General features: G+C 48.7%; 1 long non-coding RNA gene across 3 annotated transcripts in view; it reads left to right on the top strand.

Moving 5' to 3' along the window:
• Positions 1-400: 400 nt before the first annotated feature.
• The window catches only part of LOC123638290, a 49,252-nt gene continuing 33,512 nt past the window's right edge, over positions 401-16,140 (top strand). Inside the window, exon 1 of one of the 3 annotated variants that reach the window (XR_006735295.1) lies at positions 401-482. This is a non-coding gene — a long non-coding RNA (uncharacterized LOC123638290). Of the gene's footprint in view, positions 483-2,980; positions 3,248-3,498; positions 3,646-16,140 lie in introns of those variants that run through there. The other 2 variants (XR_006735294.1, XR_006735293.1) reach the window with 2 other exon arrangements.

Here is a 16,140-nt window from a genome sequence, read left to right as displayed (position 1 = left end):
GAAGGAATGAGTGCGTTTGAACCATGGCCATGGAGAGGACTTGGCCCTGGCTGGCTGAGCAGGAAGGAGGAAAGGCAGCTGGAAGGGGACTCCCCTCGTGCCCACACCCATGAGGAGTGCACATTTTAAGGGCCAGAATAGAGATGCAGGGAAGGAATGGTCAGGGAAAGCAGGTCCCTGGGGTGTTGGGGATCTAACGCCTAGGATGAGGGCTGGCTGTCCTGAGAGAATCTTCCTGGTCTCTTGGAAGAGCAAGACAAGAAGGGCGTGGCCAGCAGAGGGAGGCGCTGGGGCTGAAGCAGGAGGAAGGGTGAGAGGGCACAGGGCACTGGAAGTCCAGGGCCGCGTGCTGGGTTGGGCAGGAGTCCAGGGACCAGAGTGGAGCAGAGTGGCTTCTGCTGGACCCATGTCCTGGATCTGGAGCACAGCTGTGGGCCACTGTTTCTTCTCTGGGCCCTTCCACCTGTGCGAGGGTGGGGAAGGTAAGTGTGGGGGTGGCCTCCGTGGGAGACTGGCAGAGTTGAAGAGGCCTCTAGGAGGCACAGGAGTCCCTTGGCAATGTCCCTCTGGGGTGAAGGGGGTGAGAACCGAGTGGAACGGTTCCACCCCATTTCTCCTGAGAAAGGACCCCATAATGCATGTTGAGTCATCATTCTGTAAATGCCTCCAGGTGACTTTTTTTTTTGAGACAGGGTCTGGCTCTGTCACCCTTGCTAAAGTGCAGTGGTGCCATCGTAGCTCACAGCAACCTCAAACTCCTGGGCTCATACGATCCTCCTGCCTCAGCCTCTCCAGTAGCTGGGACTACAGGCGTGAGCCCCCACATCCGGCTAATATTTCTATTTTTAGTAGAGATGGGGTCTTGCTCTTGCTCAGGCTGGTCTCAAACTCCTGAGCTCAAGCGACCCTCCTGCCTCGGCCTCCCAGAGTGCTAGGATTACAGGTGTGAGCCACCGCCCCAGACCATTTTATTTCACAATAGCAGATGGTGAAAATAAGAGTTGGTTCCCTCTGGCCGCTTCCATTCTATGGTGCGTGCTACGTACAGTCATGAGTCGCTTAACAATGAGGATATGTTCTGAGAAGTGTGTCGCTGGGTAATTTGTTGCTGTGTGGCCATCGCGGAGTGCACTGACACACACCTAGCTGGTGTAGCCCACTATACACCTAGGCTGGGTGGTATCACGTGCTGTTCCCAGGCTACAAACCTGTACCGTGTGTTACTGTGCTGAATACCGCAGGCAACTGTAATACAGTGGTGAGTATTTGTGTATCTAAACACAGAAAAGGTGCAGTAAAAATATGTATTATAGTATTATGTGATCACTGTAGTCTGTGTGGTCCCTCGTTGCCCAAAATGTCATTATTTGGGGCACGACTGAACTAAACCGACTGTGAGGGAGGGCTGGCCATAAATAGCCTGCTCCAACCTGCAGCTGACCTCAGCCGTGCACCTTGTAATCTGTATGTTTGGGCAGTAGCTAGCATCTCTTTTTGTTCTTTATTTTAATTCCATTTGAGACCTTAGCCCATAGGACCTCATGGACATTTTTATATAATCAAAATGGCATTGGCTTCAGGCAAAAGCAGAGCCCGTAGATACTGCCTTTGAAAAGCAGTGTGGCTGTTAGTGCTTGCGCGTCCTGGGCAGACGACACGGGTCCACAGGCAGCCCGATGGCAGAGGTATTAAATCCTCCAGGCACCCTGGCTTCTGGGTGACTTTCAGAGAAAATGAGCAGAGACAAGGGAGAAAACAATGGCAGGTGGAACCTCCAGGTGAGGACACCTGTCCTCGCCTCCTGCCCCTTTCCTCCCACATTCAGCTGTCCTTTCACTGGGAGAGACTCTAACAGCTATGTTTGTTTCTCGGGCTCTCATTAAATTGGTACTCTGCCCCACAGAGCAAATTTGCTGCGGGCAGGTGAGTCAGAGTTCACAGCTGCAGGACGGGAACCCTCAGTTCTGGGCACAAAGCATCTGTGCCAAGCCGGAGCAAAGTCCTCCCGAAATCCTCGCCTGACAGCTGGCTGGCCTCATCTCCCCTTCCCTGAGCTGGGCTCTTAAGAGCAGGAGCTTCACTTGTTTGTGCTTCTGCAGGACACACTGATTACTAAATGGAGCGGAGAGTGCTGAATGAGGGTGCTATTAATCTCCCAAGTGAGCTGTGAATCCCAGCGAGGTTCTGCGGAGCTCTTGGGAGCAAAGTACCCCTGTGCTTTGCTGGGGACTTGATCCTTGAGATCTGGAGTTACCTGAAAGCTGAGGGTTGACAGAGTCTCCTGTTCCTTAGGAGCATGTAATTCTCCAGTTTACACATGGTGTTCAATCCACATTGTCTCCAGGAATCCAGAGTTGGTTTATTCTGTGCAGCTGGAGGGTGGGGTGTTAGAAACCTGAGCTGTTAGGTTTGGAGTGTGTGATCTTTTTTCTTAACCCCTGTGTTAGATCCTCTGAGATTTCCAGGAAGGTCTCATAGGGGATCACCTTGAATACTCTTGGAAAAAGAGCTGCTTTTATGCAATTTCCCTGAAACTCACAGTTTGAGATAAACAGCACCGCGAACGAGAAGACACAAGGTTGGGCGTTCGTGTTACCCAGGGCTCGGCCTCCGTCTGCTGGGTGACCTTGAATAAATCCCTCTACTCACTCACCCTTGAGTTGGAATGCGGGCTGATAGTACGGTCTGGCTGCCGGCGGGGGGAGCGCAGAGGTGCGGAGAGGCTGGTGGAGGTCCCTTGTGCAAAGGGCTTTAAACTTGCACAGAGAAGCATCATAAACAATGCTCAATTATCAATGTTCAGTTATGGTGTAATTGTTCCTTTAGGCTCCACTAGAGCCCAGAGACCTCAGATGAGTTCCAGCCTCAGAGTATAAAGCGTTGCTCAAGAATTCCAGCTTCCCCACCCCCCCTACTCTGTGTTGGTCATGCCCAGTGTCACACGAGCTCTGGTTTTTGTGTCAGTGGACGTTTAATTGGATTTATCTTGGTCCGGGTTAGGCCGGATGAAGTCAACTAGCCAACAAATCTGCCATTGTTTCTGAGGGGAAGAGGAGGCGCAACAGCAGTTCTCTAACCGCTTAATTACCTTCAGTTTTGGGAAAACGAAGGCTGGATTTGAATAGGGCATTTGCATATCTACACAGCTTTGCTTCTCCCCACTTCCTCCCAAAACTCGCAGGAAACTCCTGCTGCTCTGTCCGATATCAGGAACCTTTTTTTCTTTTTGGTCTTTGGCTAGAAAAGGGTGGGTATTAAGAGCCCTCAACTTTCTCTATTTTTGTTTTGCTTGTTGTTAATAACTGTTGGTCTGCTGGGCTGTGTTCTTGAATTTTGTATCTGTCTCCTTTATGCAAGTGTTTTTTTTTTTCTGGGATCTGATGCCTCAGAAATCAACTGCTGTTGCTAGTTTTCATTCTTGACCCGGGAAAACATTAGGTTAAATAACTTTTGTTGGCCTTTGACTGTGTGTTTTCTGTACAAGAAAGGCTGTATCGGAGGCAGGTGTTTGGGAGACTCCGTCTTTCCCGTAGACTGGAAGAATTCTTTTTATGGACCTTTCTACAATCAGCATGACATGGACGGTGGAAATCTCAGACTGACACCAAAATCGACCCATTGTCTGTCCTCTTCCAAACAACAACAGTGAGTTACGTTTCAGAGAAAAAGAATCCTGTGGTATCAATTGTCTTTTCTTTCCTGCAATTCTGACTCTGAGGCTATGCAGATCATTGCAATCTCCCTGCGTTGCTAAAAACGGTTCTAATAACTCCCCGGCCTGATCCATTGCCCTCTGTGCACGATGCGGGAACTACTTCCAACAGTGATTTAGCCTCGTTCCTGACATTACTTTTTGGGTCACAAGGAGATGGCATGTTCTATTTCTATATCCCCTTGACATTTCTTCTCCTTCAAGCTACTCCAAGCCGTTTCATGTATTTGGCCACAAAAATGTCTGCAAAAAGGAGCCTATAATCAAGGGCTCCCCTTCCTCTCCTCTCATTCGTTTCGCTCAGGCTCCTGCCTCCGTCACTTGCTTGCGATTGCTCTGGCAAGAGTCAGTGAGGACCTCATTGCCAGTCTGAGGATTGGGTAGGGGTTCCTAACCCGGGGGCTCTGAATCTGGATGGGGAAAATACTTTGTTTTCATTAACCTATCACTGAAATTTCACATTCCTTCAATTATGAGCCGGGCAACAAACCCTGGTAGCGTTAATAGTACCCACAGATATTTCAGTATCACGTTACGGTTACTGCAGACACCTTGAAGAATTGCTTTCTTTTATCACTACTGAGAAATTACCTCAGTTTATGGACCTACTGCTAGATCTTGTTACTTAATGCGTTAATAAAGAAGCACATTTATGGCTAGAGTGTGTTTTAATATTTTGATAATGATATTTCAGTATAAGTAGTGTTATTTAGTACCATGTGTGTCTTTTATATATTTAACAGTAGTATTTGGAGAAAAGATTCATAAGCTTCCTCAGACTGCTAAAGAGGTCCATGGTCAAAAAAAAGGCGGTGGGTGCAAAGAAACTCAGCTTTAACCATTGCCGATCTGATTTCTCTGGAGCGTCACTCACAGCGAGAGGAGCCCCTACTTCAAGCCCTCTCTGCTTTGCTGGAATGATACAACTTTCCCCCCATAGTTTTCATTTCTCTTTCCAAGCTCTTTTACTAGTTCTTCCTTAGTTCATTTCTTACAGTTAAGGGTTCTGAGGATTCCATTCTTCCTGCCTCCCTCCCTTCCACAGATATTTACTGAGTCCCTATTCATGTGTCCCCAACAGTCCTGTGGGGCACAGACAAGTAAGTAGGCCGTTACCATGCAGCCTGCTGTGTGCTGCAGGACACTTAGGGGACACTTAGGGGAAACACCTAACCCGGCCTTGGGAGTCAGGAAAAACTTCCCACTGGAGGCGACCCCAGGCTAAGTCCTGGAGGACCAAAGGCGTGGCGATGGGAACAGAGTGGCGGCTGCAGAGCATTGGTTGAATAGTCGAGGCAGGAGGGCGGGGGGTGTGGACAGGCTGTCTCGTGCTTTCCAAACCAAGCGAAGACTAGCTTCCAAAGGGTTTTAGGAGAACCGAATTTTAGAGAGATTGCTCTGGCTTGGAGTAAAGAAAGGATTGAAGGGGGAAGCCTAGAGCCAGGAGACAAACTAAGAGGCTGAGAAATGCTGCCCTTTGCTCATCCTTGGATGCGTCACACGTGTCCACTGTGCTCACGCTTTCCTCAGCTAGAGGTGTCTTCCCACTGCGTCCCGTGCTCCTGGACGGCCGCGGTCACCCTGCCAGGAACGGCCTCTCTTTAGAGTTCCCTGACTTTTTTGCTACATCCCTGGACAACACTTAGAGTTATTTTTCATGGATCTGTTTCTTACCCCTTCTTTGAGCTCCTTGGGGACAAGAACTGGGCCTTGCTTGTGTTTCTGGCCATGGCACCTAGAATATTGCTGGGCCCACAGTGGGTTCCCTGTGTCGAACCAGATGGAGGGTGGGGAAGTGCAAGGGGGTTGCAGAATTTGTCCACAGTCACACAGCAGAGAGAACCTAAGAAACCTGCCAGAGCTGCCTATAGAATCGTTGAATCTCAGAGTGAGAAGGTCATCCGGTTGCCCTTTCATTTTTAAAGTATAAGGACTTTGTTTCTGTACAGGAGAAATCTCTATACCTCCCCTACCACCCTCGGCCGCCACCAGTCCATCAGTGGATATTGCTAGAATTCTGAGGTGTTTTAATAGGACTGGAGGTTTTTACCTCTAGTAAAAAGGATGTTGTGGTCTTTTGTTTTTAGTGGCAAAGAGAGATATCCCCCCAGGATGATACAGAAGAGGCTAAGAAAAGTGGGTTGAGTCTCAGCCAAGAAAAACCAGTTTAAAAGTAGAACCTCAGAAAACCTGACCTGGTGGTGCAATGTGTCTCTCTGTGGCCCAGGCTCTACGGGGCGAGGACGCAATGGCAGCCCCATCATAGAGGTTTCACTGCAAGCCCGACAAAGCCCTTGAGCTGCTTTGAAAATTGGCAGAGGGATGGACAAGGTGGCCCGCACAGAGCCCCCAGCTTGGATGGCAGGTTGCAGATGACACAGGGGAAAAACAAGACACAAACTCTATGCATTGTTCCCTACAGCACTTACTCTCCTTCCCAGCTTTTCCCCGTGATCAAAATGGAAAAAATGCTAACATTTCAGGTTCAATATTCTTTACGCAGACAGCAGCCAAACAGGAGAGAACTCTGGGAGCTGAAAAGAATATTGTAAAGATGGCAGGTCATGCCTTAAGCTCTCTGTGACTGCAGGGACAGTGAGAAAGGGCTCCTGGCTGGCTGGGAGGGATGATCAGATAGATATGACAGACTGTCACTCCCTAGTAGGAAGGCCGTTGGCCAGAGTTCAGAACCAGGTTTCTTCCCATTTTTTTCAAAAAGCTGGAATAAAGGGCACTGGTCAGCTGTGGGGTGGGGTGGGGTGGAGTTAATCATCGAAGACACAAACAAAACAAAAACTTCTTCTAAAGGTCCTGAAAATAAAACAAACAAAGACCCTCCTGCCGGGGAGGAGGGAACCAGGGGAACCTGGTTTACATTCGATAAGTACTTCAACAGGGTTTTCTCATAATCTTGCCTCCGCCAGATTTGGCACAGAAACTTTGCTTGGTTCTCATCGGGACTAACTGGTGTTGCAAATTTTGTAAAGCACCTTGTTGAACTCTGTGGATTAGAGAAATAGAGAGGCACAATTTTAGAGGGAGTGAGAAGGAAAGGGGAAAAAGTCATGCTCTAAGGGAACTTTGAAATCAGATTGGACACCACCATCCTCGTCTTTTGTCCTGTGTTGATTCTTAGGCAGTTCTTGCTTTTTATCGCTGCGAGTGTTGAAAATCCGGCTTTGCAAAGATAGGATGTCATTGAAAGAAGCAGCACTGATGATAAAGCTGTGACCCAGCAGCGGTACTACATGAACTGTTGCATCCATGCTAAGCTGGTAGCCTTAGAGTTTGAGCTTGTAGTCCGTGCACCATCTGATAATGCTGAATAGCAAGTGTTTTCTTCACATTGCAAATACTCCAGAGCACCCGTCTGAGTTTGTTGTGGCTCCACGGCATGCCGCCCTGCACAGTTGGGAATTCAGTGTTAGAATGAGTCAGGCAGACCAGGAACACTGTAGAAAACCAGAGACGAGAAAGTCAGTGCAGGCCAAAGGAATCGCAAGAACAAAATCACCAAATCCTGTCCACCTTTGCCGATTTCATAAGACAGAAGCTCTTGAAGGCAGTGAACTGTAGAACCGTAAAATATTAGGGCCCGAAGACATGGACAGAAGGTTTAAAGCTGTGCTTAGCGCTAGCCACATGCACTTATTTCGATGTAAATTAATTGAAATGAAATTAAACTAAAAATTCGGTTCCTCAGTCACACAAAGCATATTTCAAGAGCTCCATAGCCACGGTGCAGATGTAAACATTTCCATCATTGCAGAAAGTTCCACTGGGCAGCGCTGAGCTGCGTTGAGGCCGGATGGGCAGACCACATCCCACGAGTCAAATCCGGCCGCTGCCTCCTCCTTTTGTACAGCCCAGGAGCTAACAATTGCTTTTCTGTTTTTAAATAGTTGAAAAAAATGCATGGAAATCTTTTTTGTTTCTTGTCATATAAGGACCTACAACTATGCTTGGTTTTGGCTCTTAGTCCATGAAGCCTAAAATACTATCTGGACCTTTCCAGGAAATATTTGGTAACCCCTGGTCTAAAGCATCTTCAAACTGCAGGTGAGGAAAGTGGGGCTTGGAGACAGAACGTGACTCATAGTCAATCACACAGCCCAGGGTCTCAACTCAGGCTTCTGTTGAACCGGCTTCTTTCCTGTGCCCTGATCTCTTCCCTTCTGAGGATCTCTGTGTCTGTCCATTCCTCCAGCAGGTAAAACAATGGGTTCTTTTAACTGCACCGTGAACTGGAGAAGGAATAAGCAACTCCTCGAGGAGACCTTGCTCGTCATTCATTTACAAGTCTCTGCAGGGGGCACCTGGGAGGCTCGTATGGCCAGAGCCCCATGTTCACGAAGGGCCTCCAATGTAGACACTGGGATTCCGTTCACTGGCGATTGCAGACACAGAAAGGCCCGGATGGAGTCAGAATGTAACTTAAAACTCGTGCTTTTTCTTCATCAGACCACACTGTCTGTGATGATCTATGAATTAATATTTTTAAAATCCTTTAGTTGTCTTATGACCAGCACCCATTATGTTGCATCATATTCGTGTTGTGAGTTAAAAATATTAATGTGTCAAATATAAACACTTAACATATACTGCATTTTAAACTTTTTGTTTTGTAACATATACTAACATCCCCCCAAATGAAAGTGGCTTGAGTGACCTTGAAGACTCACTGCCTTAAAGGATGTTGTATTTAGGCATCCAGCCTCGATTCCCTGCAGGAAATAGCTGGGCTACAGGAAGGAGTTCCAGCACAACCTATAGCTGACTCTCATTATTTGTAGGTCATGTGTGTGCAGATTTGCCTACTTGCTAATATTTATTTGTAACCCCCAAATCAATACTCTCAGTGCCCTCAGTCATTTGTGGATGTGAGCAGAGTGGGCACATTCCCAGCTGAGGGGGAGCAAGGTGACTCTCTGCTTTCTGGTTTCAGCTCATCCTGTAAACAAGTGTTTTTGTTTGAGACAGAGTCTTGCTCTGTCCCCCCTGCTAGAGTGCTGTGGCATCATCATAGCCCACTGCAACCTCAAACTCCTGGGCTCAAGTGATCCTCCTGCCTCAGCCTCCTGAGTAACTGGGATTATAGGCTCACACCACCACGCCTGGCTAATGTTTCTATTTTTTGTAGAGATGAAGTCTCGCTCTTGCTCAGGCTGGTCTCGAACTCCTGAGGTCAAGCAATCCCCCCCACCTCAGCCTCCCAGAGTGCTAGGATTATAGGTATGAGCCACTGTTCCCAGCCAAGTGTCCTCTTTGTGATCTATTGAGTGCCATGTTTTTCACATTTTTATGCTTTTTGTTAGTGAGTTCACTGTTTAAAATGGTCCCAATGCATAGTGCTGAAGTATTGTCTAGTGTCCCTAAAAGCCAGAAGGCCATGATGTGCCTTTCCGAGAAAATATGTGTGTTAGATAAGCTTCATTCAGCCATGAATTATGGTGCTGTTGGCCATGAGTTCAACACTAATGAATCAACAGTATATATTACATAAAGTGTCTTTTAAGAGAAACACACATAAAACAAGGTTATAGATTGATCAGTTGATAAAAACATTGTGATCAGAGACTCACAGAACCCTAAACCTGTACTTCCCCTAGGAGCAATGGTTCAGCATTCACTAAGTCAGAGTTCTGAGTGGCTTTATAGAAGAGAACTACCTCGAACGAGTATCAGCTATATTTGTAACACACATGATCTCGCTGAGCTAAGGACCCTGTGACCCTCACAGTGTCTGTGCTTCTTCTGGGGCAGTTCACTTGGGCTGGCCTTGGTGTCCAGCCTATATTTGAACTGGAGGGAGTTTAGTAGTTGGCACAGTGATGCACATGCAGATGTCCCCCTTCACAAGGATGGTGAGAACTCATTTCTCTAAATGGCAGGGATTCCTGACCATCCTAACTGGGAACACCTATCCTAAGGCTGAGCTCTTACAGCCAATTTGCTGCAGTGTCTCATGCAAGTTGCCAATTCTCTCCATGCCCCTGCCAGGGAGTAAAATGAGACTAATAGGACTGACTTAATTCCCAGGCAGGTCAGGTGGGAGATCTAGTTGACCATGAAGATCTCTTTGGCTATGCTACAACAATACAGGCTTGGATATTTGGCAGGGACTTTATTCCCCACCTGGAAATTACAGTGTGTACCAGATAGGAGTGTCACTGGATCCAGGGTAGGTTGATAGATGGGAAGGTTTAGTAAGAATTGCTTGGCCCTTGGGGAAGCCAGGACCACAAGAAAAGTATCTGAAGGGAAGGAGATAACAAGGTGACCTGTCTTTTGATTGTTCAGGATTTCATGTTTGGAATCCAACAGGTAGATAGATGTCTGGTCGGACCATCTCTGTGTTTCAGAAGCCTGCTGGTGGTTTAGACTGCACCACTGAGCATAGACAGAGGCTTTGATGATGTGTTCTAAGGAGGTTTCTTTTTAAATTTCTTTTCTTCTTTAAAAGGGGAAAAGGTTCCTTGAGGTTATTGAGAACACCAGGGTTTCTTTCTGAGCTCTTTGGAACATACACGAGAAATGAAGCTTGAGCATTTCTCCCTATTTGGCAGTGTTCCTGGAGCTGGCTTTATCATAACTTCAACTCATCAGTGTCATCGCCGCCTTCTAATTGTGCACTGTTTTCCGTGGCGTCTTCTGAATTAGCATCAGGTTTTCGTCAAACATGGAAATGTTCTTATCAGGGGGATGCCGCATCCTGAAGTCTCTGGAGTGTGTGTGTGAGTGAGTGTGTGTGTGTGTGTGTGTGTGTGTGTGTGTGTGTGTATTTGTGAGACAGTGGATGAACACCCCATGGGAATCCCAGATGAAGAGAGGTCGCCCTGTCTAGGACAGATCTGCCTGAGCTCTGGAAGAGCTAGAACCCACACTGGTGGCTCCATCTGTCATGGCAAAAGCAGCAAGTGCCATGGAACACCTAGCACTTCTCCTGCCCCAACCCACCTGGGCTGCTTTCCTATCATATTAGGGGAGCCCCCACCTCCCAGTTGCCCGAGCTGTCTTCTCTCATCTTCCATGTCCCATAGGTTCCTCCATCTTGCGTGAGGAGAGCCCACTTCCCAAATACTCCCATATCCGTGCATCCCCTCCAACAGCTGCCAGCGCCTGACTGCTCACCTCTCACATTGTCCCACTGCCCCTTTCTAAAGCCTTCCAACATGACTCCTTTCCCAGATCTGTCTCTTTCTCCATCGAGGTGGTCGGGTCCCTTTCTGATGAAGGCCTTCTGGTGACTCTTCATCACCCCAGGTTAGGGGCTGAACAGCCGTGCACAGGCGAGGCTCTGGGGGATGAGGCCCCTGTGTGTCAGCCCAGCCTCCCTCTTCGTAACTCCCCACCTTGTCTGGCAAAGCCCAGGGCTCCGTGCTTTCGCCTGTGCTGGTCTCCGTGTCCAGCACCCTTCCTAGCTCTTCCGTTTGAGGGACTCTCATTTGGTCTTGGAGATCCGTTTGAGATTTCCACCTTTCTCCCAGCGGGCAATCATAAAAATATTGAACAACTGTGGGTTCTGAGCAGTTGGGACAGACACCATGGAGGGCTGCTGGTGCAGTCAGGCCTCAGAGGGCCAGGAAATGGCATCTGGGTTTCACTCATCCTAGCAGCGTGGATCATGCCCTGCTTTGCACACGTCATTCACCTGTCATCATTCAACAAACATTTAACAACTGCCTACTCTGCTTAGACCCTGGCTGGGCGGTGGGAGCACGAGAATGAATGAAATGGTGTTTCTGCCTTTGAGTTGCTTGTGGTCTACTCAGACGGCACTTTTTTCCCCTTATGTGATTATCTTGATACGACTATGAGTTCCTTGGAGGGTGGGGACCAACTCTTTCATCTTGGTGTCCTTGGTACTTGCCTGGTGCCTGGCATGTAACATGCTCAGTGGGCATGTGTGGAATGACTGGGATCCCCAGTGTTTGGTCCACATTTCAGGGTGTCAAGGTGTTAAAATGGTTCAGGGAGTTGACTGGTTATAGGCTGAAGGGCTTCCAGTGAGAGGTGTAGGTAACAGTGTTTATTTATAAAGGTCTAACTTAGTTCATCTATACGGGCAGAAACAGTTCATTTGCCTTCCCTGTTCCTCCTAATTCAGCTCCCTCCCATCTTCTTCTAGTTCTTTTTTGAATGGAACAATGTCACCCACTCACTGGTTTTATATAGCTCCTATTGAAGTAGAATGCAGTGGAAATTGTGCCTATTAATTAAAAACTCAGAATGTGGGCAGTTTTTGAACTGCTAATTAAAGCTCTTACCAATCACGTTACATTTGCAGTTTTAAATCTTTTCCTTTTCCTAAATCTAGAACTTTGCTTACCAGAGAAGATGACTTTAAAAAAGGCAATTGCCAAGAATGATAGCATCATGTTTTAAAAACTGTTCCATGTACTTCCAGTGAAATCTTAGGATCGGTGTCTCCCTAGTACTTTGCAGGTTGTTGCTCGGGGCTGGAAAGGACACAAGTGACCTCCAGGTCCCCTCCCCTCCGCCCTCAAACGATTGTGGCCAGCTGCCGCTCTGTAGCTAGCACGGCTGGTGGCTAAGGGCCTGCAAACGCCTGCCTGCTCGGGCAGGTCAAGAGGAGAACATCTCATCAGTTTCTAGGAGCTTCTGGGCAGCGGTGGCCTCTGAAGTTTCAGCTCCTGCTCAGCCCATCGCCATAGCTGCCTGTGGTGAACTGAATGAATCCACGAGGAGAGATGACAGAAGGGTCTGAAGACTCTGGAGCTGCTTCCTGTTCTGCCTTCTTTCAGGGCCTGGAATTCTCCGCCAAGCCATCGATGCTGGTGTGGCTTTCTGGGCGCGGTGCCAAGGACTCACACAGGACTCCCTATTCAGCCCCAGACTGCACCCCGCCCTGGCTTTGGGGTGGGGCGGCCCAGCAGGGCTCCCCTCATGACTGCAGCCAGAGCTTGCGTGGGCTCCCCCGAGGCAGGCTGGGCCGGGGTCGTGAGGCTGCTCCAACAAGCGGCCCCATTGTTTCCTGGCCCGGGAGGGCACAGAGAGCGGCTCTGGCCATGGGAGAGCCCCGGAACCTCTGTAGGGTTTGATTCCACCGAGCCAGGCGAGGCCATGTGGTGAGCATGTGCTTGGGGCTGCCTGCGGTCAGGGCCACGGGCTGGCCATGTGCTTTGAGTTTGGGTTTCCTTTCTTTTTCAGAAGGTGTTGGATTCATGCAAAAATGCTTAACGATGCCTGCAATGCACCTCATGGGGGATTGGATCCCCTTTGATGTTCAGGGTCTTTTTGGAGGTTCCAAAAAAACAGTTCAAAAGGTTTACTTTGGACACCACACCTCCAGCACATGTCAAAGCCAAGGCCGGGCTCACCAGGCAGCACACTGGAGAAAACATTCTGTGCCGGTTTCTTCCTCTCTGTTTTGTCTTGTGCTGAGCACAGGTTTTCAGACTTCACGCTGTCCTGGTGGTGAAAAGCGAAGATTAAGTAAAGGAAAATAAATGGCTCTGAGCTTTTCGTGTGTCCAGGGAATCAAGAGTGCACCGTGCGCTGTGACTTCCAGTCCTGCTGCAAGTGGGTGGTGAGAGCGAGGCTGGTGATTTGCCTGCAGCGACAGACCTTCCCTCTCGGTGCCTCCTAAGGAAACACAGGCAGAAACGGGCCATCTGGCCGCCCCGTGGGGGTCAAACTGCAGCTCTGCCTGGGTTTGCTGTCCCTGCTGTCTCCCCTCCTCCAGGGACGGCTGGGGGAGGACGGGGTGTGGCTGCTGTGCGGGATGCAGGACTGGAGGCGCGTGAAAGGGAAGGTCGGGACCTGCAGAGAAATCACTGCCCTGAGAGGTTCCTTGTCCTGCCCTGTTCCCCGGGCGTGGGCTTGCGGGAGGCAGGCCCAGCTCTGCTCTCAAGCTGGAGGCTAGTGTGGTGGGATGGGGTGGGATTTCTGCCTGATTCTCTAGAGAAAGCAAAGCAAAAACACCTTTATCATAGATGTGGCCATGGCCTTGAAGTCAGGGGCTCAGGGAAGGAATTTCTTCCCTCTCTTCTTCTCTAACTATCAGGAGCTCCCGAGTCCCTGGGAGGAAGTCATCTTTCTGTTCTGTGGGCTGTTTACCCACTGGCCAGGGTGGATATTTCCACCGTGGCAAAACTGCTATATCCAAGTGAGGGGAGGCCTAGTAAAACCCAGGTGCCCTGACCCTTTATATAATTAGGAAAAAGGTTTTAAAGTCTACAAGTCCAGGGATGACACAGGCTCAGAATGGGCCCAGAGAGCCAAATCTGGAGTGTTTGCTAGCACAGGTATGCGGGAGTGTCCCTGGAAAAGGGATGACATAAGGAGACTCCCAGGGCTCTGCTATCTGTGCCTTTGGAGTTCTAGTTCTTTTCCGTCCGCATACAATGTAGGTCACTGCCCCCAGCGGTCCCCCACCCCTCGCCAAAGCTGGCATGTCTGAAACACTGCAAATGCTCAGTCAGCCTTCAAAGTGATTTCATGCAACATACGGAAGTTTCCTGGGGCCAACTCCGCAACTCTTCAGCAAGTGACAGGTATACAGAATTGCATACTCCTTTTTATGCAATTAACTCTGGCTTTTGCACCGCTTTCCAGTCCCCCTTCATAGGCTTTCCTCGTGGTGCTCCTCAACCTTGGTCACCAACCAAGTTCCACAAGGCCCCTCCCTCATCTGCGGATGAAAGTAATCCCTGCCGCCCATCAAGTCTGTTAGGCCAAGGCTGCCCCACTGTCCTGCTCCTAGAAGAACTCAGTGAATTATTCTTATCCTTTCCTGGGTTCGTGTCCTCGGAGATCGCCTCTGGTTTCAGAGCATCCTACACCTTTCTCTGTCACTTCGTGCTGAGGCTCTGCCCGTTTTCTCATGTTTTCTGAAATCTGTCCTTTTCAGAGGAGGTAGGTTTCTACCCAGGAATCATTTTCTTTTCTTTTCTTTTCTCCTTCTCCTTCTCCTTCTCCTTCTTCTCTTCCGCCTCCTCCTCCTCCTCCTCCTCCTCCTCCTCCTCCTCCCTCCTCCTCCTCCTCCTCCTCCTTCTCCTTCTTCTTCTTTTTCTTCTTCTTCTTGACATAGTCTTGCTCTGTTTGTTGCCCTGGGCTAGAGTGCGGTGGCGTCATCATAGCTCAGAGCAACCTCAGACTCCTCGACTCAGCGATCCTCCTGCCTCAGCCTCCTAAGTAGCTGGGACTACAGGCACACGCCACCATGCCTGGCTAATTCTATTTTTTTGTTGAGACAGGGTCTAACTCTTGCTCAGGCTGGTCTTGAACTCCTGGCCTCAATCGATCCTCCTGCCTTGGCCTCCCAAATTGCTGGGATTGCAGGGGTGAGCCACCACACCCAGTAGGAATCATGTTTTTAGTTTATACATCATATTCTGTGTTACTTTAGGTTCTTATTTTCATTTTAGAACAAATGTTAGCATTTTTAAGATGTCCATTGCTGATTGAGTTAGCAACTCCGGATCAGTTACTCTGGGTCAAACAGTGTGCTAGGCACTGTCATTGAATGAGGAACTTACAGAGAACCCCTCCATTGCTGTTCCATTTTTATTTTTATTTATTTATTTTTTTTTTTGAGACAGAGTCTCACTTTGTTGCCCAGGCTAGAGTGAGTGCCGTGGCGTCAGCCTAGCTCACAGCAACCTCACACTCCTAGGCTTAAGCGATCCTACTGCCTCAGCCTCCCGAGTAGCTGGGACTACAGGCATGAGCCACCATGCCCGGCTAATTTTTTTTTGCTATATATATTTTTAGTTGGCCAGATAATTTCTTTCTATTTTTAGTAGAGACGGGGTCTCACTCAGACTGGTCTCGAACTCCTGACCTCGAGCCATCCACCCGCCTCGGCCTCCCAGAGTGCTAGGATTACAGGCGTGAGCCACCGCGCCCGGCCAACTGTTCCATTTTTAGACATGAAAATACTGTCACTTGATAACTTAGATTTGTAGTAAGTAGTCGAGCAGCTCCTCTAACATGAAATCAAATTCTCTTTTCTCTGCATCACACATGGCTCCCTCAGAGCTAGATGGAGACCACTCTGAAATTCACGTATCATTTAGAAATGCCTCCAGTTCCCCCACATAACTGGCTTGGAGATGTAATAATCCAAAGGGATAAATGTAACTCCATTTTACGTCTGTGTGTGTTTTATTTAATGTTGGCCGATATTGTGGACAGACATTACCCTCTGCTTTAGTGAACAATGAAACAACCGATTAGTTTTAAAATCCAGCTCCAGATTCACTTGCCGGTGACATACGATGAAAATCAATCTGTATTCCTCCTCATTTCATCCACCTGACTCCTGATTTTGTTCAGTCCCGCCTATCTGTTCCTTTTCTAGTTTTGCTGCCCAGCTGATTCACACAGCCACTTTTCTCTGGCTCCTAGAAGCATCCATTGAGCATGAGGCACAGCACGGGCCAATAGGACAACACAGGAAGATT

Source organism: Lemur catta, chromosome 5 (genome assembly GCF_020740605.2).
Source record: "Lemur catta isolate mLemCat1 chromosome 5, mLemCat1.pri, whole genome shotgun sequence".
In the NCBI taxonomy this organism is placed as follows: domain Eukaryota; kingdom Metazoa; phylum Chordata; class Mammalia; order Primates; family Lemuridae; genus Lemur; species Lemur catta.
Note: the sequence above shows the minus strand (reverse complement) of the source record. Positions and strands in the feature narration are given on the sequence as shown.